Source organism: Herpailurus yagouaroundi, unplaced genomic scaffold, assembly GCF_014898765.1.
Source record: "Herpailurus yagouaroundi ecotype Mexico unplaced genomic scaffold, PumYag 190, whole genome shotgun sequence".
NCBI classification, from domain to species: domain Eukaryota; kingdom Metazoa; phylum Chordata; class Mammalia; order Carnivora; family Felidae; genus Herpailurus; species Herpailurus yagouaroundi.
Genome location: NW_024412421.1, coordinates 27,191,657 through 27,215,664, shown reverse-complemented (window position 1 = coordinate 27,215,664; position 24,008 = coordinate 27,191,657). Strand labels below are relative to the sequence as shown.

The 24,008-nt window shown below is 38.8% G+C and overlaps 1 long non-coding RNA gene and 1 pseudogene across 2 annotated transcripts in view; one reads left to right on the top strand and one right to left on the bottom strand.

The window, feature by feature from the left end:
- Positions 1 to 245: 245 nt before the first annotated feature.
- LOC121010076 (uncharacterized) lies at positions 246 to 344 on the top strand (annotated as a pseudogene).
- A 20,089-nt stretch (positions 345 to 20,433) lies between these two features.
- LOC121009819 (uncharacterized) overlaps positions 20,434 to 24,008 on the bottom strand; it is a 63,440-nt gene continuing 59,865 nt past the window's right edge. The window contains exons 4-5 of one of the 2 annotated variants that reach the window (XR_005780840.1): positions 21,417 to 21,557; positions 20,434 to 20,803 (exon numbers count right to left, since the gene is read on the bottom strand). This is a non-coding gene — a long non-coding RNA (uncharacterized LOC121009819). The remainder of the gene's footprint in view (positions 20,804 to 21,416; positions 21,558 to 24,008) is intronic. The other variant, XR_005780841.1, reaches the window with a different exon arrangement.

The window sequence follows — 24,008 nt, the reverse complement described above, 5'->3', positions numbered from 1 at the left end:
ACTTAATTGTATTTATTTGGGCTGGGAAAGATTTCCAAACATGCATGCCCCAGCAGAGCAAAACTGGTCTTGGGTCCATCATTGAATTTGAAAATGTATTTATGAGTTGGGGCCATTCAACCAATCAATCAACTCATCAAAGACCATCTTCCTACACTAACTCCTTCTAAACACAAGTAGCAAATTAAAACTGGTTCTTTTCTGTATCTTTTTCACAGTTGAAATCAGAATAATTTCAAGAGCAGGCTCGCTTTGGCTGCACATGTACTAAAGTTGGAACAATACAGAAAGATTAGCGTGGCCCCTCAGCAAGGATGATGTGCAGATCCATGGAGACTAATTTCAGGAGCTAAATCAGGTATCAATTTTTACCTCTGTTCAAATAAGGAACGTTGTCTTCTTGGCATCTTTTTCATTCCTATCTTATTTTCCACACTCACCAACAGACCCTCTTCTGGTACTCTGCCCCAGCTTGGAGGTTGCTAATTACTGGGGCGAGATTCAGAGCAAGACTGAAACCAAATGATCTACAATCTCTGTGTACCCTTGAGAATCATTTTCTCCACAGCACCTTCGTGCTTGGTGGAAAAGGCAGACTTCATTAGCGTAAGTCACGAATAACACAATGAAATAGTACTTTCCAGACTTCAGTGACACTACAAGATTCAACGAAGAAGCTCGTTTTGTCTGCGAGAACTTAAGCCAGGAAAGACTTTCTTATCTATTTGGCATTTTCCTATTTTCCCCTCAATCTAAGCTAATTTATCTTAAGGCACTGTCACCAGTGGTCCTCACTCATGTAAGGTAAGTACAGTTGTTCAAATGGGTAAGCTGTATTGGATACAGTAAAATATCTTCATAACTCAAAAAAAAGTCTAGACAAATGAGAAGAGATCTCCCAGATAAGACTTCCAGGAATCACACTGGCTCACTTCTCCCTTAGTAAGAGAACCCAATATGTAGCCGTGTCGATTGTCAGTAATGGTTTTCCCTGCCTTAATTGCCATCTAGGTACAAGCTCCAATAATATGTTCTTTTCGAGATGTAAGGAGAAATTCTGTGTGGCAATTGTGAAAAGAACAAATACCTTAAATGGGAAAGTTTATATCCTCATTTGGGAAGCGATAACAAATACCAACATAGAAAATTCAGGATGATCATGGGTACCTTAGTATTCACTGTAGCGCTAGTTGTGATGGCAAAGAAATTGATAGCCTAAAAGCCTAGCAGATGGTTAGTTATTGTACAACCACAGCACCAAAATCCTCCGCCACCATGCGTTCCCATCACGTTTTTCAAGAATACTTAATAATACAGGAATGTGTCTCGCTGTGCAAGACATGCTGTGCAAGAATGAAGTATATTTTTCCATGTGATGGAAAATTATACAGCCTTAAATAATGTTTCTGAAGATTACTAATAACATGGGGAAATGTTTATGGCCTTATGTTCACCAAAAAGCATGATGTCCACTTGTACAAAATGCCACTAAGTGCATAGAAGAAATCTTCAAAAGAAATACATGAGAATGAGAAGCACTGCTTTCACACGAGTGGTCAGGATACGTGCAGACCTCGCCCCTCTTCTTTAGTATAGCTGGAGGTTTCTACAGGGGAAAAAGTACCATCTTTGCAGTGGAAATACACTTCTCACTTGTATTTCTAAGAATAAATACAAGCACAGTAGAGACTTTAAGTAAAAGGAGGGCTGGGGAGGCTTCCTTGGCTTTGGCATTTAGAAGGTAATTGAAGAACTTGGCCAGAACATTTTCAGTGAAGGTGATGGGGGGAGAAGTCAGTTGGCCGGAGATTAAAATTTTAAATGGGAAGCTAAATGTGTTAGTGAATTTAAACCCTATTTCCAAACCACTTGGCTATGAAAGGGATGGAAAAAGATAAAGGAGTAGCTCAAGAGGGACATTAGGTTAGGAACGGGCTATATCTATACGTTTAATGGGAGATACCAGAGGATATTTAGGGCTGCGTGGGAGTCCGTAGAAAAGCAAACGTTTTGAATATAGGTTAAAAGCCTCAATTTTCTCTGGGAAGGAAGAGAAGTTATCAGCAGAGAAAAGTGGCTGGTGGCAGGTTTTGAGAAGAGGTTAACAAAGAATTAAAATCGTTGCTGTGGTGTTTTTTTTCCCTGCACCGGTAGTTGACCAGTGGGCATGACAGTATTGCTCAGCAGCGTTAGAGCCCAGATGCCACTGTGTTCCTGGAACGTGTGACGACACCAATCTGCTCAAATGTGTGATTTCATCTAACAGTCTGCGGGGGGCTGGGATGGAGCAGAAGAGGTGAATAACGGGACCGATGCGGAATGGAGAGATTAGAAGTTTGGGTGGGAAAGGGGGACCCAAATCATAACTCCTTTGCAACCTCAGGGACGTGGGGGCTGAGGAGCCTGCGCTGGGAATTAGGGCTTGTAAAGGAGTGGAGATGTAGCCCCCAAATCAGGAAGCGGACAGGGTCCTCGAGGGCGGCCTGAGGCACTCAAGCCATTGTGTCATCTTGTGTCTCTTCCTTGCGGATGGGTCTGGCTCATCGTGCTTTCATCTGCAGGGTTTATTGTAAACGTGACCTAACCAGCGAGTATTTTCCAGGCTCACTTTCTTGTATTTATTTTTCTTTAATTGCACAGAGTGTTGTGAATAGTCAGAGAAGCAACAGTGAATAGCGTCTGTCACGGAGAAATGAGCGGTCCTTGGCCACAGCACATAAAGCTGCTCCATGGAGCTGGGGAGCGTGCCCTGTGGTCTGTGCAGGTAAAGGGGGCTTCCAGAAAGAAAGAGCACACCGAGGCTCTTCCTAAGCAGCTAAACTCTCCTTGCTGGAGTATCATCCCTGATAATCAGATTTCGTGTCACCCGTGAGCTAAATTATGTGTGAAGGCTGAAAGTTGAAAATTCCCTCTCTCATTGGAGGAAATAAGATAGAAGGTTAGTGTCTTTTTTAAAAAAAATTGTAAATATATATAAATATATATATGTATATATTTTTCTCATTAGTGTGATAACACAAATTCACATACACTGTCATTTTATACGTTCCGATTGCATTAGAGATCAGGCATGATTTTTCTTCTGTGCCATCAAGAACATTATTTTTTAATCATTGCTGCCACAGCATGTCTGAGGCTGTCTGGTTCTTTTTAATCACATAATCAAAGGAATGTAGTGGGTTCATCATGAGCATCTATATCTATAAGACAGTGTCCACATAGACTATGGGATAGTTTATGGCCTCAGAGTAGGAGAGGGACTAATATAGCATATATAATGATTAATATTATAGATCAGTTCTTCCATATCTACTTCAGGGCTCCTTTGCATTTATTCCGTGTAATAATTAATAATAGGCCCCGTGGGCTTTAAACATTAGCCATGTCCTGTGAATAAATAATAAACGTATCATAAACAAGCAGGGAGAAAAGGAAATCCCGTGCACACTTTAACATACTCAATTCAGTATCTGTACTGAATTTCCCATAAATGGGTAGAATGCGTCTTAAAAAATACCCCTAAAATCAAGTACTTATTAAGACAGGTTCACACTGATGATGGTACAGATATTGAGCATGTAATCTGTGCCTCGTACTGTTGCAGGTGCTCTCTCTGTATTATCTCACTTAATCTTTGGCTCAGTCCCATCAGATAAATATTACTACTGTCACAATTGTAAAGGAAAATAACCTGAGAGGTAAACTCCCATGCTAGAGATTATATACCCACCACCACCTGACCATCCCCACCCTCTGCAAGACTCTATGTGCCATGATTTGTTATACTTATGATAAGGTAGAGTTCTTAACTTTGATGGTTTCCAAGAACGATCAGATTTTTTGCCCCATTTATCTAGTGGGATTCATTATTTTTGCTTTCCAACACTGTGTCATTACACTGATCTTCTTTTATATCTAGGGGTAGACTGTTTTAAAAGCTGAATTGATGCAGGCAGTAAAATCCTAATGACCGTGTGTCAAAGTCGTTAGTGGAATGACAAAGTTTACCTGATGCGTCTCTAATACAGAACAAGAGTCTGTACCAAAATTTGTTAATGCGAAATGTTAAAAATCCTAACCATTAATACGTTCTAACATTGACCGTAAAATGGTATGGCGTCATGTTTGGTTCTGATTTTTTCCTATTTGAAACATCTTGTCTTTGAAGGTTCCTTGAATTTTAAGGTACACCAATATAATGAAATGCAAACATCATTTTCCATGCACCATTGAACCTAGCAGTTGGAATTTTTAAAATGCATTTGTAAGGAGAAACTTAAAGAAGGATGTGTTTTCGTTTATTTTTATTAAAATTCTGCATGCTTACCTAAATTACTCTCCTGAGCAGTACATGGCAACTACATAGCAATGTAGGCTTTAAAGAAGTTTTTCAAGTTCAAATTAAATACCATTTCACACAGGCTAATGGAGTTTTTGGCAAAATTCTCCAGTGGTGGGGGGAGAAAGGCAATAAGGTTTGTCTAAACTGGAGAATAGCTGATTGGACCTTGAAATGGGTCAGAACTGGCCCATTATTGGAAAACATTGGATGACTTTTCCTGTCAAATTTTCTGAATTACCCCGGACCCTTTCCTGACCTAACCCAGCACGTATGTATTTCTGATAGCAGTTGCCCCCACCCAGGATTCCCCAGTACAACTAACTAGCCTGCATTTATCCTAAGAGGGGAAAAGCTGTCTAAAAAGGAGACTTTTCTCCAGAGTCATTTCAATAGGGCCATGACTTTCTGTGTGGTCTCATCTGCTCATCTCGTCTCATCCAAAAATACAGCCATCCCTTAACTCTCTATGACCCAATGGTTACTCTCACAGTGGTAGTTTTCCTTGATATGGTGGAGTTCAAGCGATCTTTCAGGAGACACCTAGATGTTCGATATCTCCTGTGTCCTTGCCCATGCTTCCTGAGCGTATTGGTTACTGCAAAGGCTTCTCAGTTCTGCTTCCTGACTACACCACTAGCTGGATATTCAAGTGACCAAGGTTTAGATTCTAAATCTGTCACTGTCACTTGTAGGATTTGGAGTAAATCACTTAATTTCCGTGAACTTCGTTGCTCAGATCAAAGTAGTGTATAATTAAGAATGATTGTGAGGATTACAACAGATATTGTGAGTGAAGTTTATTTGTTGACACATTGTAATGTAATTACATATAATTAGGGAGGCTATAAAATAAACCCAAGTGTGAAAGGGTGGAAACGTGAAATGGCGGTAATGGGAGAAACATTATATTGAGAGGAAAAGAAATTGACAAGGTAAAAGTGAAAAACAATGAGGTCTCTCATAAGGCTGTCGTAACCAATCCTATTTTTTAAAATAATGTGTTGTGCCACAGTTTGCTTTCATTGCAGAATGAAAATTCAGAATTAGACTATTATGCTGTATAAGCTTTGGCACCCTGGAATCGATACGTCTTTCACCTTCAAGTCAGTGAGAATTTATTCTTGAGAGCGGTCCATACTTAGCAGAAATAAAATTACAGACCTACCTCCAGTGAAAACATTAAAAAATGTAATAGCTATAATTCTTATGATAATAATGAAGCCTTACATGTATGGGCAAGAAATACTATTCAAGAAATTACTCTGTCGGACGTTCTAACCATTGTACATGCATCGCCTTGTTTAATCATGATACCAACTTTACGGTGTTGGTCATGTCAATAGCACCACGACACAACTGGAGCTCACTGACTGTACATGACTCGTCCACAGTCACAAGACAAATACGTAGCAAAACCAGGATGGGAACCTCCCTCCTTAGCTGCACAGTACATGTGAGCAGTCACTAGAAGGGCTCCCTCCCTCTTTCGCCTTCTGGCCACTGGCGTGTAGGACGGAGCTGGCTCTAGCGTCTTGCAAGGCTCCATTGTTAAGTCGTGAGCAATTTTGTGAGATCGTTGTTAAACACAGTTCCTCTTAAACTGACCACAGTGGAAACATTTATAGCACAGAAATTGGCAAATATTACAGGTCAGAGACACCCCCTCCCAGCCACCGGAGCCAGGTGTTAAACATTTACCATCATACCACTGAATTAAAGTTGGAGATGTTCTTCTAGCTTCCATTTATGGCTAATTTTAAACGCCTTTTAAATTCCCTCAAAAGCAAAAGGGAAAATGAATCAAAATGAACCATAAAATAACAGTCAGATTTCCATCAGGCAGTTTGTGTTACACCATGTTGATGTTTGATATCCTTTGTAAAAATAGGGCAGTTCTTAATGTTGAAAGTTAAAGAGTTTCATCTTTGGGAATTTTTCTCTCAGTAGAACTGATTACTTCCAATGAATGGGACTATTCCTACTTTGTGTGTAGAAAGAGATGTAGTAATTTACTTTTACAGTATTGTAAAGAAAAAGATTTTATCACAACAGTTACTGAATGCTATATGAATAGGAAATGCATTGATTAAATTTTCTCTCATGCACGATGAATGTCTCATCCCTAGATGTTTTCATCCACCCCAGGAAAATGCCAGCATATCCAAAACCAATTCAAAATGATGTCTTTTTTTCCTTCTAAATTAAACAAATATTTACAATTGAAAGTAGCACAATGATTTTACTTTCGGCTAAAATTATTCTCTTTATGGATTAGATTTGTCACAAACATAAGGTGGTTTGTAACTGATTTACGTAAATCTCAAATACAAGTTCTATGCATTTATTAATCTACCTTCATGATTTTCACTTTACTGACTTAATAAATGTGCAAATAGAATGATTCTGGAGGAATTTTAACTAGAGTATCAAAATATCCAGTCTAAGAAATTACCTGCACAATTATGATATTTTAACTCATTAATATCAATTTGGTTCAGAAACACTTGCCAAGAAAATTATAATTATACTTACAAATTGGTGTTTTCTTCATTTACCTCACTTAAGAACTATGTCTTAATGTTACAAAAACGTTCATGGTTTTTGAACACCTCGGGGAAAATGTTCTGGTCATCACTGATAAAGTGTTTAATAAACTGACCCATTTCTTCTCTGAACACGTGCATTTTTCACTCACCAATATATGAAGAGGCTTATCATTTTTGTACCTTTCCGTAATGTTTAACACTTTCCTGAAAGAATCATAATATTATTTTACAAATGATGTCCATCCTGGAAATGTTACATGAACAAATTTCACCACTCATCCAAAAGTCGATCCAAAGCTATAAGAATTCTCTTGGGATTATGTCCATGTCTTTGTGAGAACCTCATAATATTATTCATATTTCACTTTGGTGAGCCTTTCTGTCTCTTCTGTTAGAGGACAAGCCCCTGCAGTATATAAGAAAGGGTTGGTCATTTCCTATAAATGTTACGATAAAGCCATTTGTTATTTTTTTCTTTTAAGATTTTATTTAAATTCAAGTTAGTTAACATATAGCATATTGGTTTCAGGAGTCGAATTCAGTGATTCGTCCCAAAGCTCATCCGAACAAGTGTCCTTCTAAATGGACACTGTCCTTATTAATCACCCGTTTAGCTCATCCCCTGCCCACCACCCCTCCAGCAATCATCAGTTTGTTCTCTGTATTTAAGAGTCTCCTATGGTTTGTCTCCTTCTCTGTTTTTATCTTATCCTATTTTTTCTTCCCTTCTCCTATATCCATCTATTTTGTCTCCTAATTTCCACATATGAGTGAAATCATATAATATTTGTCTTTCTTTGACTGACTTATTTCACTTAGCATAATACACTCTAGTTCCATCCATGCCATTGCAGATGGCAAGACTTCATTCTTTTTGATGGCTGAGTAATATTTCATCGTGTGTGTGTGTGTGTGTGTGTGTGTGTGTGTGTGTGTGGCACATCTTCTTTATCCATTCACCATTAAATGGACATTTGGACTCTTTCCATAATTTGGCCATTTTTGATGGTAAGTTATAAACATTGGGGTGCATGTGCCCCTTTGAATCAGTATTTTTGTATCCTTTGGATAAAACCTAGCAGTACAATTGCCAGGTTGGAGGGTAGTTCCTTTTTTTAACTTTTTGAGGAACTTCGACTCTGTTTTCCAGAGTGGCTGTACCAGTCCACACTCCCACCAACAGTGTAAGAGGGTTCCCCTTTCTCCACGCCCTCACCCCTCAACAACATCTGTTGTTTCCTGAGTTGTTAATTTTATCCGTTCTGACAGGTATGTATGCTATTTCATTGTAGTTCTGATTTGTATTTCCCTGATGATAAGTGATGTTGAGCATCTTTTCATGTGTCTGTTAGCCATCTGGTTATCTTCTTTCAAAAAGTGTCTGTTCATGTCTTTTGCCCATTTCTTCACTGGATTACTTGCTTTTTGGGTGTTGAATTGGTAAAATCTTTATAGATTTTGGATACTAACCCTTTATCTGCTATGCCATTTGCAAATTGAGGTCAAAGAGGTTGCTGTCTGCATTCTTCTCTGGGATTTTGATGGTTTCCTGTCTCACATTTAGATCTTTCATCCATTTTGAATTTATTTTTGTGTATGGTGTAAGAAAGTGGTCCACTTTCATTCTTCTGCAAATTGCTATCTAGGTTTTCCAACACCATATGCTCAAGAAACTGTCTTTTTTCCATTGGATATCTTTCTTGCTTCATTGAAGATTAGTTGACCATATATTTGTGGGTCTATTTCTGGCTTCTCTAGTCTGTTCCATTGATCTGTATGGCTCTTTTTGTGTAAGTACTATACTGTCTTGATGATTATAGCTTTAATACAGCATGAAATCCAGAATTGTGATGTCTCCTGCTTTTCTTTTTCAACATTACTTTGCCTGTTTGGGGTCTTTTCTGGTTCCATACATATTTTAGGATTGTTTGTTCTAGCTCTGTGAAAAATGCTTGTGTTATTTTGATAGGGATTGTGTTGAATGTGTAGACTGCTTTGGGTACTACAAACATTTTAGCAATATTTGCTCTTTCAGCCCATGAGCATGGAATGTTTTTCCATTTCTTGTGTCTGGTTCAGTTTATTTCATAAATGCTCTATATGATTTCTTATCCTGTGGATTTGCTGAATTTATGTATCAGTTCTACAATTTTTTGGTGGAGTCTTTTAGGTTTTCTGCATAAAATATCATGTTGTCTGTGAAGAGTGAAAGTTTCACTTCTTACTTGCTGGTTTGGATGCCTTTTATTTCTTTTTGTTGTCTGATTGCTGAGGCTAGGACTTCCAGCGCTATGTGGAATAAAAGTAGTGAGAGTGGACATCCCTGTTGTATTCCTGACCTTAGGGAAAATGCTCTCAGTTTTTCCCAATTAAGTATGATATTAGCTATGGGTCTTTCATTTATGGCCTTTATGATGTTGAGGTTTCCTTCTGTCCCTACTTCGTTGAGGGTTTTTATTAAGAAAGGATGCTGGGGGCGCCTGGGTGGCTCAGTCGGTTAAGCGGCCGACTTCAGCTCAGGTCACGATCTCACACTCCGTGAGTTCAAGCCCCGCGTCGGGCTCTGTGCTGACCGCTCAGAGCCTGGAGCCTGTTTCCGATTCTGTGTCTCCCTCTCTCTCTGACCCTCCCCCGTTCATGCTCTGTCTCTCTCTGTCTCAAAAAATAAATAAACGTAAAAAAAATTTTTTTTTTTTTAAAAAAAAGGATGCTGTATTTTGTCAAATGCCTTTTCTGTATCTATTGAGAAGATGATGTGGTTCTTACCCTTTCTTTTATTCACGTGGTGTATCACATTGATTGATTTGTGGATATTAACCCCTGCAGCCCAGAAATAAATCTCATTTGATTATGTTGAATAATTCTTTTCACGTACTTTTGGATTCGATTTACTAGTATCTTGTTGAGAATTTTTGCATCCATGTTCATCAGGGATATTGGTCTGTAATAATAGTAGGGGACTTTAACACCCCACTTAAGCAATGGACAGATCATCTAAGCAGAAGGTCAACTGGGAAAAACAATGGCTTTGAATGATATACTGGACCAAATGGATATAACAGATCTATTCACAGAATTTCATCCTAAAGCAGCAGAATACACCTTCTTTTCGAGTGCACACAGAACATTTGCCAGAATGGATCATATGGGTCACAGATTGGGCCTTAAGCAGTACAAAAAGTTTGAGATCATACCATGCATATTTTCAGACTATAAAGCTATAAAACTTGAAATCAACCACAAGAAAAATTTGGAAAGACCACAAATACATGGAGGTTAAAGAACATCCTACTAAAAAATGAATGAGTTAACTAGGAAATTAAAGAAGAAATAAAAAAATATATACGGAAGCAAATGAAAGTGAAATGGAACAGTCCAAAACCTTTGGGATACAGCAAAGGTGACCCTAAGAGGGAAGTATATAGCAATACAGGCCTTTATCAGAAAGCAAGAAAAGTCTCAAATACACAACCTAACCTTACACCTAAAGGATCTGGAAAAAGAACAGGAAATAAAGTCCAAAACCAGGAGAAAAAGGGAAATAATAAAGATTGGAGCAGAAATAAATGATAGAGAAACAAACAAAAAACCAGTAGAACACGTCAATGAAACTAAGAGAATTCTTTAAAAGAATTGGCAGAATTGATAAACCCCTAGCCAGACTTACCACAAAGAAAAAGGACCCAAATAAATAATATCACAAATGAAAGAGGAGAGATCACAACCAACACTACAGTAATACAATTATAAGAGAATATTATGAACAAATATATGCCAACAAATTGGGCAATCCGGAAGAAATGGACAAATTCCTATAAACACATAAACTACCAAAACTGAAACAGGAAGAAATAGAAAATTTGAGCACATCTATAACCAGCAAAGAAATAGAATAAGTAATAAAAAAATCTCCCAACAAAATACAAATCAAAAACGCAATGAGATACCACCTCATAGCTGTTAGAATGGCTAAAATGAACAACTCAGGCAACAACAGATATTGGCAAGGGTGCAGAGAAAGAGGATCTCTTTTGCACTGCTGGTGGGAATGCAAACTGGTGCAGCCACTCTGGAAAACAGTATGGAGGTTCCTCAAAAAATTAAAAATAGAACTACCCTACTACCCAGCAATTGCACTACTAGGTATCTTATCCATAGTATACAAAAATACTGATTGAAAAATACTGACACGTGCACCCCAATGTTTCTAGAAGCACTATTGACAATAGCCAAAGTGTGGAAAGAGCCCAAATATCCATCAACTGATGAATGGATAAAGATGATGGTGGTGTGTGGGTGTGTGTGTGTGTGTATACATACATACAATGGAATATTACTCTGTGATTAAAAAGAATGAAATCTTGCCATTTGCAACAACATGGATGGAACTAGAGTGTATTATGCTAAGTGAAATAAGTCAGAGAAAGATAAGTATCATATGATTTCACTCCTTTGTGGAATTTAAGATACAAAACAGATGAATAAAGGAAGGGAAGCAAAAGTAATATAAAAACAGACAGGGAGACAAATCATGAGAGACTCTTAAATACAGAGAAGCAACTAAGGGTTGCTGGTGGGGTGTTGGGTGGCAAGATGGGCTAAAGGGGTGAAGGGCTTTAAGGAGGGCACTTATTGGGATGAGCATGGGGTGTTATACATAAGTGCTGAATCACTAAATTCTATTCCTGAAATCATTATTACACTATACGTTAACTAGGATTTAAATTAAAAAAAAAAAATCTCCCAACAAACAAGAATCCAGGGCCAGATGGCTTCCCATGGGGAATTCTACCAAACATTTGAAGAAGAATTAATAGGGGCGCCTGGTTGGCTCAGTAGGTTAAGCATCTGACTTTAGCCCAGGTCATGATCATGCAGTCCATGAGTTGAAGCCCTGTGTTGGGCTCTGTGCTGACAGCTCAAAGCCTGGAGCCTGCTTCATATTCTGTGTCTCCCTCTTGCTCTGCCCCTCACCCCCGCCTCAAAAATAAACAATAAAAAATGTTAAAAAAATAAAAATAATTGGTAAAAAAAAAAAGAATGCCTATTCTTCTGAAACTGTTCCAAAAAATAGAAATGGAAGAAAAACATCCAAACTCATTCTATAATGCCAGCATTACCTTGATTCCAAAATCCAACAAAGACCCCACTAAAAAGGAAAAGATAAAAGCATTTACGTTCATTTATTTATCTATTGAGTACATAACATATATCTTTGTGTAAGTGCTTAGGATGAATTGATGATAACTTTACATCATGCTAGCATATATTTTTAAAAGGCAAGACTTGGGGCGCCTGGGTGGCGCAGTCGGTTAAGCGTCCGACTTCAGCCAGGTCACGATCTCGCGCTCCGTGAGTTCGAGCCCACGTCAGGCTCTGGGCTGATGGCTCGGAGCCTGGAGCCTGTTTCCGATTCTGTGTCTCCCTCTCTCTCTGCCCCTCCCCCGTTCAAGCAAGCTCTGTCTCTCTCTGTCCCAAAAATAAAATAAAAAAAAAAAAGAAAAAAGAAAAAAGAAAAGGCAAGACTGATAATCTATGTTTATTTGCTATTTTAAGATATTAGACTTTAAAATTTTTTTTTCAACGTTTATTTTTTTGGGACAGAGAGAGACAGAGCATGAATGGGGGAGGGGCAGAGAGAGAGGGAGACACAGAATCAGAAACAGGCTCCAGGCTCTGAGCCATCAGCCCAGAGCCTGACCCGGGGCTCGAACTCACGGACCGTGAGATCGTGACCTGGCTGAAGTCGGACGCTTAACCTACTGCGCCACCCAGGCGCCCCTAAGATATTAGACTTTAATAAATATTATGTGTATAATGAGAACAGGACATCAGAATCAGCAGTTTAGGGAATACGGGTTGGCCCACTTGGAGCTGTATGAACCTAAATCTTTTGGACACAGCAGGGCTTGTAACCTTCTGGGACAGGGCTTCCTACACACTACCTGGTAAAATCACCCTACTTGGAGAATAACTAAAATGATTCCTCCAACTACGTGTGATCTTTACACAGCTCAATTCGTTTTCTTTTTTAAATACCCTACACATTTAAAGCAGTTTCTAGGAAAGGCCAGTGCACATCTTTACATCTCTAGGTAAAGCCATTTTTATGTGAAGTCTTTTTGTAGATCATAAATCCAGTATTTCCAAACCTATAGTTGTCTTTCTGCTGGCTCATTCCCAACCCTGATTTACTAGTAGGTTGACATATATTCTTACATTCTTCTGTATAGGAGAGATTATCAACACTTAGATAGCACATGGTATTCAAATTGCTTCATTGATAACATAGACCCCCTCAAATTAGAGATTCTGTGTTATCACATCTGTTCATGATCATATTGCCATTAGAATTTATTTTTCTATGCATAATATATAAAAATAAGTTATATATAAACATTTGTAACTATGTTATATATAAGTAATATGTGTAATACTTTTTACATCTATATGTGTAATGTGTGTGTAAATATGTGACATTTACACATAAATATGTAATATGTAATATATAAGTAATAGATTTCATAAAATATATGATATATAGAAATGTTAATAAATTTAAATTTACGTATAAATTTTATTTTCCTGATTGCTTTGTTTAAGCTCTTTGCAAGCCAAGGAAGTCTTTCCTCATACGGGTTGCAAATTATTTATCGCTTAAATTTGTGTGGTTTGTCCTTGGACATTTAATATGTATGTGTATAGAAAACAAAACTATACGTGAGTTTGGATATTTTAAATATTTTACATTAGTTTATTGATTTTCTTCTGAGTATGACTTCTAATACTTTCCCTAGGATTTGAGAACTTTGAAGAAGCCTAAATGTGTACGCTGATTATGAACAGTAATTTTTTTATGGTTTGAAATGTCCTGCTCTGAAAATGATTCCAGATCGATATTCCAGAGGAGGAGAAACAAAATGCCAAGCTCCATGAAGAGATTCATTCTTAAAATTATAATTTGTTCATGTTTTGTCTTCCATCCCAGAGTCTCTTGCATAAAAATTAAATCCAAATCTAAACCACAAAGATTAACATCCTAAAAATAAAGGGAAGTGCAAGTAGTGAAAGGCTAACAGGAATAGAAGTTAAGACATGTTTTCTTCAGTGGCAAAGGGGACATGACATCAGAAGCACATCTAACCGTCGGGTAGTAAGAGAACCACGTACGTGCCCTGGTGTTTCGTTTACCCCCTGATAAGACAGTAGGACTGTTTTGCTGGTTTCCAGGCAATGTGTGAAAGACTCTCTGGAGCATGGAAAAAACACTGAAGCAAAAAATATACTTTGGGGTGCCTGGGTGGCTCAGTCATTTAAGGGTCCGACTCTTGATTTAAGCACAGGTCATGATCTCAGGGTCGTGAGTTCGATCCCCACGTCGGGCTCTGTGCTGACAGCACAGAGCCTGCTTAGGAGGCTCTCTCTCCCTCTCTCTCTGCCCCTCCCTCCCTCTCTCTCTCTCTCTCTCAAAAAAACCCCTAATAAATATATATGTGTGCATATATGTATATAGTTTGTTTTCAGCCATGCCTTTTGCCAGAACCTCAGGTTAACTCTTTGACAGCTGAAAAATAAAAATAAACTTCAAAGTATCAGATCTCCTCTTTCTACCTGGTATAAGCCAACTACAGATAAATACGCTGTGAAATGTATTTATGTGTACGCATGTGTAAATTGATACAGGTTTTCCATAAACACCTAATGACTATTAAAAATGTCTTCAGTGGCACATGTGTGTGATAGTCGGGAAAGGCCTTTGATACTATTGTAATTACTTATATAAAGAAACCAATTGGTTTTGCTGAATTCACTGACTTCTAAACTCTGTCTCTAAGGTTCTATCACTTCAAAGCTGTCTTGATTAAGATGTGGGAGGGAATTAAATTGATTCAAGGTGGATTAATGAAATACTGATTTGACTAGAGTGTTCTCCTGCAATATTTAATATTCCCTTGCTTTTCCTTCGCTTTGTTGAAATTCATTTTCCTTATTCCTTGAGTTTAATATATGATTATTTTACAGAAAGTACTCATATAGAGTGCTTGAGCACCACACATGTGGCCATTTTATATCGGTTGCAGTATTCTGAAATTATAGTTTCATTATCTCCTGGCCTGTTTTTCAGAGAGAAAAATATGTGTATCCCCACCATTATAAGCTTTGGAAGCTTTGGAACACTATTGAGATTGAAGTGCTATGCTTGCAAAAAGAAAAAAAAATTGATTCTAACAAATGGCGTGCTTTGAATTTTCCTTTCTACTGCGTTTTTATTCATTTTTTAATTCTCACATCGTGTTCTGAAGCAGTTACAATGAATCATGGGGCTGAATTCAGCTTTGCAAATATGTTAAAAGAAATTATCAGGCACTTCACTTCATCTAGAAATGTCACCCAAGGAAAAAATAATAAACCTTTGCTAGCTAGTGTTGCACAATAAGCAAAATGAATTGAATCAGTATTATTGCCTTCCATTTGACAAGCACAACATTGGACTATCTCTGACAGAGGAACTATTCGTAAACTTCTTTGAACATAGTTACCTTCCTATACATTACTTACTAAGATCCATAATGTGCCTCAGTAACGTTGCATAAATACCCGTGTGCTTGAACATGTATTATGTGCCTTGTTTAAACTCTTCCGTTTGAGACATGGATGGTGTTTAAGCATTCACTCTGAGAAGTGGAGTGGCCTACGAGTACCTTCACCTAGACCCAAAGATAGTAGAAACCGCGACATACATTTAGGACCCACTGTCACTGGTGGCTGAAATGAAATGTGTTGGCTTTGTGAATTTCTCCAGCGAGCACCTTCATGGATCACGTGAACGGCTTCCCAAATGGTGATTCCTAGTGTCTTCATCTATGGGCAGCAGTTAACAAATCACTGCTTACATGTTGCTTCAAATTCTAAATGTTACTAATCAACTTGTAACTAACAAGAGCTTTCTTTTTTTTTTCCTTTTTTTTTTTTTAATGTTTTTTATTTATTTTTGAGACAGAGACAGAGCATGAGCAGGGGAGGAGCAGAGAGAGAGAAGGAGACACAGAATCCAAAGCAGGATCCAGGCACTGAGCTGTCAGCACAGAGCCTGACACGGGGCTCGAACTCACGGACTGTGAGATCATGACCTGAGCCGCAGTCAGACAGTTAACTGACCGAGCCACCCAGGCGCCCCAAGAAGAGCTTTCAGTTGGTGGTCTCTTCCTGATGACATGTTCTACAATAAATGTGAAAAGTATCAAACTGGCTTTTTGTTACCCAGAGACTGACTTTTCTATATTTTTTTCTATGCAGAATATTTGCTTACCCACAATTTTCCTATAAACCACCAGACTGAACTCTGTCTTTCAAATCAAAGAACAATAAGGGGCAAATAAGGTAGAAGTTAACTAAGATCATTGGGTGTCATAGGTTCATGTATGTACAAGTTTATGAGACGGTAGGTCAGTCAGCGGCTTTGTGAGTTTCGAGAATTGTCCATTAGCCTAGCTAAATTTTCATTACCAAGGAGAGTAAGAAACCATATTTTATGCTGTTCTGAAATAGCAGAAAACCTTTGAAATCTGAGTTAACATAGAATCTGTCTGCATCCTACGTATTTACTCAGGTCCCTGCTGTTGAGACTTTTCAGTGTTTTCTTTTTACATAAATTATTAATAAGTTCTGCATATTCGGAGACAATATCAATGTAAGTAAATTTAAAGGAGTTTTCTACACCTCTTAATATTTTAACTATTTCAATACCCACTTTTCTGTATTCTATTTCTGTTAAGAGGCAGGAATTAGTTTCCTTTTGTATCACAAAAACTAATTTCTTAGATAGATATGGACAGACACAGACATAGTCATAGCTATAGCTATGGATAGGCATTCGTGTATACCTTCAGAATTAAGTATACTTAATTTGAGTCATTTTTTTAAAAGTCGAAACTGTTGGGGCGCCTGGGTGGCGCAGTCGGTTAAACGTCCGACTTCAGTCAGGTCACGATCTCGCGGTCCGTGAGTTCGAGCCCCGCGTCGGGCTCTGGGCTGATGGCTCGGAGCCTGGAGCCTGTTTCCGATTCTGTGTCTCCCTCTCTCTCTGCCCCTCCCCCATTCATGCTCTGTCTCTCTCTGTCCCAAAAATAAATAAATGTTGAAAAAAAAAATTAAAAAAAAAAAGTCGAAACTGTTGAGGTTTTTATTGCTGTTAGGGTATCTTTGAAAGCCACCCTCTTTGTGATAGTTGTTCCTCTGATTCCTCTGCAGGGGCTGAAAATGTCAAGACTTGAGAAGGACTCGTCTCCTCTGTTCCCTTCAGGATGTTTTAATGATTACCATGTGATTACAGATACACTGTTTTCTTTTACTTCTTGAAAGACGTGGGGAGATTAAAGCAAACAGACAACTGACCTCAAATTGCTAAATTAAAGGTAAAAGTTGGCACTTCTTACATAAATAGTATTTTTTGTAACATTACATTTGAATTCTTTAAGAAAGAGCTGCGTTTTCGGGGCGCCTGGGTGGCGCAGTTGGTTAAGCGTCCGACTTCAGCCAGGTCACGATCTCGCGGTCCGTGAGTTCGAGCCCCGCGTCAGGCTCTGGGCTGATGGCTCAGAGCCTGGAGCCTGTTTCCGATTCTGTGTCTCCCTCTCTCTCTGCCCCTCCCCCATTCATGCTCTGTCTCTCTCTGTCCCAAAAATAAATAAATGTTGAAAGAAAGAGCTGCGTTTTCAAAACGTGTCCTTGCAGTGCCTGGCTGGCTCAGTCGGCAGAACATGTGACTCTTGATCTCAGGGTCATGAGTTTGAGCCCCACTTGAGCATGGGGCCTACTTAAACATGTCCTTAAATTGTATGCTTTCATGCCATTGGACATTTATTTTTTTCCAATATGTCAAGAATGTCATTCATACAAAGCCTTATATTATCTTTAATCATAAAATACAACTAGGTTTATTGAATATGAATACATTCTGTAACTTGATGCGTTATAAAATGCTATGCCCTGCTTGTTTGGAAAAAAAAAATCTCCTTTTCAATGTGAGTTTGGCTTATGAATATTGTAACAGTTCTGTTCACATTCAGTGAACTGAGACAACCTTCCTTCTAGTATTTGGAGTCTCTTTCCATGAATTTGTCTTATGAGAATGCATATTCAATGGTTGACTATCTCTGAAGAAAAACTATGGAAATCTCATAACCTTTGTGGGTACTCTGGGCTTTGTTTTTATTTTTCAGTATATACCAGGCAAAAATTTCCGTGGGTTTGCTTTTCAAAGAGAGGTTAAAGAGATGTCACAAGCAGAGTAGATGGTGGTGTCATTTTTCTCACCAGGACGGTTTTGTTTCGATAGATAACGCACATAATAATTATCTTCCTCAATTAACAGCCCATTTAGAATATCGTCACCACTTAGGTTATATACCAATTTGCGTTCTGAATGCTTTAAAGATTTTTTCTAGAACATACTAGAAGTCTTTCACAGTCACTGAATAAATAGTGTTATTTTGTTAAACATCTGAATTTAGGAACTGTAAATCCGGGAATATTCAAATGGTAGAAAGTATTCTTAAGTCCAGGGCCAGTGACAGTAAGAACTTTTGTCGTGCGTGGAGAAATCTTTTCCTACCTCTTTTTTGTGCTTGATAGTAATGACATACGTCTGCTAAGTATAAAATCAGCAAAAGAGGAGTTAGTAGCCAATTAACAGGGTTTTACTGGAGCAAAATATTTCTGGTTTAGGTAAAGATGTAAAAAGTGAAATGGGATCTGGGCTGAAGCCTGGGGAGATAGACTCTATCAAGTGTGTGTTCTGAGCTGTGGGCAACTGATATTCCCATCACATGGGCCCGGAAGTGTGCCTGCTGGAGTACCCCGTACCCACTGCACCTCTCTCAGAGCCTCCATTTTTGTGACTGCAGCCCTCGTAGCAGGAACAAATCAACAGGCTTCAGGGGCATTCACATGTCCTCCTAAGACCATACCCTGTGAACTCCGGATTCCTGCTAAATGAAGACAGGAGTACACAGTAGGATTGTCTTCAGTTCTGTGCATCTCTCGCAGGAGGAGGCTCCCGTGAACTCTGGGCTGGACACCATCCAGAAAGGGATCTGCCTTGCTGTGACATGCCTTGAGTCATCCGCTCCTCTGGCCGGGCCCGTCATTCTGGGTATGATAACCTTAACATTTTAGCTAAAGCCTCTTCTTCACAGGTGATTTAGGGGGGTAGACTTTTTTTATACAGACATATCGAAGAACTCTCCGATTGTGTTGATTAAGTACTTAGACCCCAGAGGCAAATTGCCAAGGTTTAAAATAAGGTGGTAAAGCGTACCACCATGGTGCTTTGGTTTAGTTTCCTAGTAAATAGATCAGGAACGATGAGGACAGTGATAGTGGTAGTAACAGTATAACCTACTTCTCGGGTTGTTTCAAACATTCCCTGACATTATGTAAGGTATTCAGGAACATGGCAAACAGAACATTAGCTGCTACAATACTCCATGTAAAAATAACTTTATTTCGGGGCGCCTGGGTGGCTCAGTCGGTTAAGCGTCCGACTTCAGCCAGGTCACGATCTCGCGGTCCGCGAGTTCGAGCCCCGCGTCGGGCTCTGGGCTGATGGCTCAGAGCCTGGAGCCTGCTTCCGATTCTGTGTTTCCCTCTCTCTCTGCCCCTCCCCTGTTCATGCTGTGTCTTTCTCTGTCTCAAAAATAAATAAACGTTAAACAAAATTAAAAAAAAAAAAACTTTATTTGGACAAAGCAACCAACAGTCCTACTACTGTATTTTTATAGCCCCTCTGAACTAGACGTGCAGTCATCGGAGATCCCAGAGGTTAAAGGTTGGGGCCTCAGACAAGTAAGGGTTTGTCCTCAAGCTCCTTTCTAACCACTACACCAAGAGGCGCCAACACAGGGTGGGGTGGGGGGTCCGAGAGCTCAGAGGAGGCACCCGGTCCAGCCTGTTGACCCAGGGGTTGCGGGGAAGCACCCGGTAGTCTCTCCTTTCTGGGTTGGCGTATTCAGTTGCGCTCTCAAATTACCACAGACTTAAAATGATACAAATGTATTGTCTTAGGACTGTGGAGGTCAGAAATCTGAAATGGGTCTCATTGAACACAAAATCATCATGTGACCGGGACTGTGTTCCCTTTGGAGGCTCTAGGGAGGAATCTGTTTCCTTTTCCCGGTTACAGACCACCCCGATTCTTGGGCTCGTGACCCTTTGCTTCATCTTCAAAGCCAGCAAGAGTAGGTAGGGCCCCTTCTCACATCACACCACATTACCCTTACCTACTCTCAGCCTCCACCTTCCACTTTAAGGACCCTGTTACTACATTGTGTCCACCTGTGTAATCCAGAATAACCTCATTATAAAGTCGGCTTGTTAGCAACCCTAATGCTGTCTGCAACTTAAACTCCCCTTTGACATGAAAGGTAATAGATCCACAGGACCGTAGGACACGGTCATCGTTGGGGATTCTTCATTCTGCTTGCCACTGAAGGCTAACTATCACACTGAGGAATGAAATGGAAGAGGAAGAAAGAAATACATCAGTGGAGATTGAAAATGTTCTTTAATATTCAAGGGTACAGAAAGGAAACATAGCACACACTCTCAAACACACACAGAGGAACTCTACAAAGCAAGGTCTTCCAAGATCAGTGGCTTAAATTTTCTCTCAAAAGTGAGTATTCTCAAAACGCTGCCTTGTTTCTTTTTGTGAGAGAAATGCACACAGGGTACAATAAAAGCAGCTGATCACCAGATTGTTTGCAGAATGAATGGAAATCGAGGGATGATTTCATCTTGGCACAGATTTTATTCACATTTTATTAGCATTAACCCGCACGCCTTTGTCCTTGTACTGTCCATCATTTTTATCAGAAAAAAAGCCCTCAGCTTCCCGGTCATCAATGAAGTCAATCTAAGCAGGATAAAAAAGAGAAAATAATAAGGGGGGGAAAGGCATTTTTGGTTATATTTGAGCTGACCGTACTTCTGGTTTTGTTCGAACATAAAATGGCAAGGTAAAAACAGTGTATAATTCTGGTTTTAAAACAAATCAGGCAGGACATGAAGCAGGTGAGATCCTACTTCATAGATCTGCCACAATTCCTGATTCTAGTCCCGGTTCTTAAATTGTCATTAATATTTGGTGTGCATCTCTTCCAGACACTTCTCATGCATGCTCATGGTCACATTTCACACGATGAAAATATATGATTTTCTACAGCCGGGTGCATGTATCTACCCTATTGGGTCTGAGGTGACAAGTGTTTGATTGGAAGACATTTACATCTTATGATATTTAATGTATCTTTCCAGGAAGAGATGTCTTTGGGCTATTTGAGAATCTCTTTTGTGTACCCCTATTATTGAGTAGAGCTTTAAAGCTTTCTATTCTAGAACGAGACCTTGCCCTGAGACCTATTCTTAGGGCATTGTATTTTTCTTCTTCTCCCTCCTTTTGTTTTTATCGACGGTCTCTTCTTAAAGTGAATTATTGAACTACAGGCATGGAATAGGCATGAACTAACCACACTCCTTCCTTTTGGAAACACAACATCCTTGCATACATTGTTTCCTTGATGGGCTCTCCACTCCAATCGTCTTAACCGGTCTCTTAAATTCTCCATGTTTTTTGCAGTCCTGCCGGTGACATTCTTAGGCTGTTATTCCTATGACAGAACGGGTTTTCAGGAAAGTCTGTTGATGTTTTATCTTTAGTAATCTGTGGAATTTCTGCATCTGTACCCATGTACCACAGAGCTATCCCCAGTGGGGAGGACCCCGTATGAATTCTGGGCCTGACACAGCGGCCACAGCCTAGTTTTCCAACCTCCTGTAGATAATTAACCTCTTTGGGCCACTATTTCCATATCCATAAAAGGGGCCCATAGAAGGGAGAGGAGGTTTTCAAACTCTTTTTTGAGCCCTGCATGAAATAAAAGTAGGGGCAGCCCTAGAATGAAGGTTGGGGTGGGGAAGGGATAAGAGGAAGCTTGCCTACTTTAGTTTGTTCAGATTTAATAGACAAAATTAATATGTTGTCTTGAGCATAATAAAGGATTTGATCCTTAAAGAAAATACTGAATATGGGGCACCTGGGTGTTTCAGGTGGTTGAGCATCTGACTTTCGCTCAGGTCCTGATCTCATGGCTCGTGAATTTGAGCCCTGTGTCGGGCTCTGTGCTTACAGCTCAGAGCCTGGAGCCTGGTTCGGATTCTGTGTCTCTGTCTTGCTCTCTCTTACCCTCCCCCACTCACTCTGTCTCTGTCTCTCTCTCTCTCTCAATAAATACATAAACAAAAATAGTGAGTACTAAAACACACTAGACTAATCTCTACATCAACATCTCTGGGAAGATACTGTAGAATCCTGTTGTGTGGACTAAATATGAAATATCTGTGCAATTTGCCTAAAATTAAATTAAGCCAAATCCTAATTTATTATTTACTTCCATTACAAAAACATGGAAGAATGTATGTGAGGCTCTGCATTTCAGTAGGCCCAACTGCTTTTCATCCGCTATTTGCATTATCAAAAAGCCAATACATTTGAAAGCATTTTATAACTGAGCACATTTTCATCACCGTAAAATTTTTATCTCTTGAAGGAACTCAGGGTTCTTTTTTCCTATCAACTCTTTGCCAATCCACTCTACTTTCCCAAACATGATTAATTTCTCCCGGTCATGGAAATCTACTGGCTCAAAACTCCCACAGCTAGATTTATATATTTATTTTGCAATTACCTTTAGTTGTACTAGACTAGAGATGGTAGAGGACAAATCATAGGTTAATTACCAAGCATACAAGTAGCTGTATCTTTTGGCTATGCATGTGTGTGTGTGTGCGTGTGTGTATGTGTGTGCGCGTGTGTATGTGCGTTCGTTGCCTTGCTGAGGCTATGGTTTGGGAAGTTAATTAATCCCCATGCATCTCTTTTTTTTTTTTCCAGAATCTCTAAAATGCTTCTATGAGAGGTAAATGTTACAGCTTACGTGTTAATCCCTCATCACAGTGCCTAGCACATAGTAAACTGAAACTGGGTGATATCTCTGAATTATGTACCTTCTCCGTCTGCCCAAGCAAGTGCCATCCAGTGCCAAAGTAAAAATATACGTACAAGATTTATTATCGCTATTGAAAGAGAATAAGTTAGAACTGTTTAGGTATTTCTACTTCCTATATTTTCAATGAATTTTTTAAAAAAAATTTGTGAACGTGTACAATCTCATTGTTAAATCATAGACTATGTAATCCAAACAAAATAACATCCATCTGAAGAAGACCATGAAAGCAGATAATACAGTAGGTTTGGAATACTGAAGCAGAGAGAACAAATACAGAGTAATAGGAGCCAAAACACTTGTCTGGCACCCAGAGCAGACCTTGCTACATTGATAGAATCCATCTTTTTAGATACACTGAATTATCTTATGATGGTGTCTGTCCAGAGTGTGTGCTGAGAATAATATCATCCAGAAATGCATAAGGGATGAGTCCTATTTATAACCCCGTTGTCATGTAATGTTATGAAGAGGGGCTCACATATACATAAGGAGGATCAATGAGTTTATTTCCTCTAAATAAAAGTAATAAAGCATAAAAGTAACAAGTAGTAAACTAAAAGATGTTCATACAATGGAAACATCTGTAGGAGAATATTCCTAAAATAAATAGTAGGATGAAGGAAGAAAACCAAAAAATAAATGAGATATTGAGCTTGTTTTTTTCAATCTGTGACTTCAAAGAATAATTTTCACCAAAACAGAGAATAATTATGAAGCAGTGAAGACTCAGTAAAATACATATTAATCAAATACAGAATTTGAATGTGCATATAAATTTATAAGCGGTGTGGAATGAACTTATTTAATATTCAGAGATACAAAGTAAATTCCTAAATATTGCAGTTTTATTTAATTTTCCTCAAGTCCTGAAAACAATTCTTGTAAAATATACTCTGATTTAAATAAATTCAGAGTATAATTTCCTTTAAAGATACATTTTTACAGCACATTTATCTAGTCACTAGATGCTATACTAGGAAAGCGTGAAAACAGCCAGTAAAACTCAAGTAAAATAAATCATATACTCATTTTCAAATATAGCATCCTAGAATA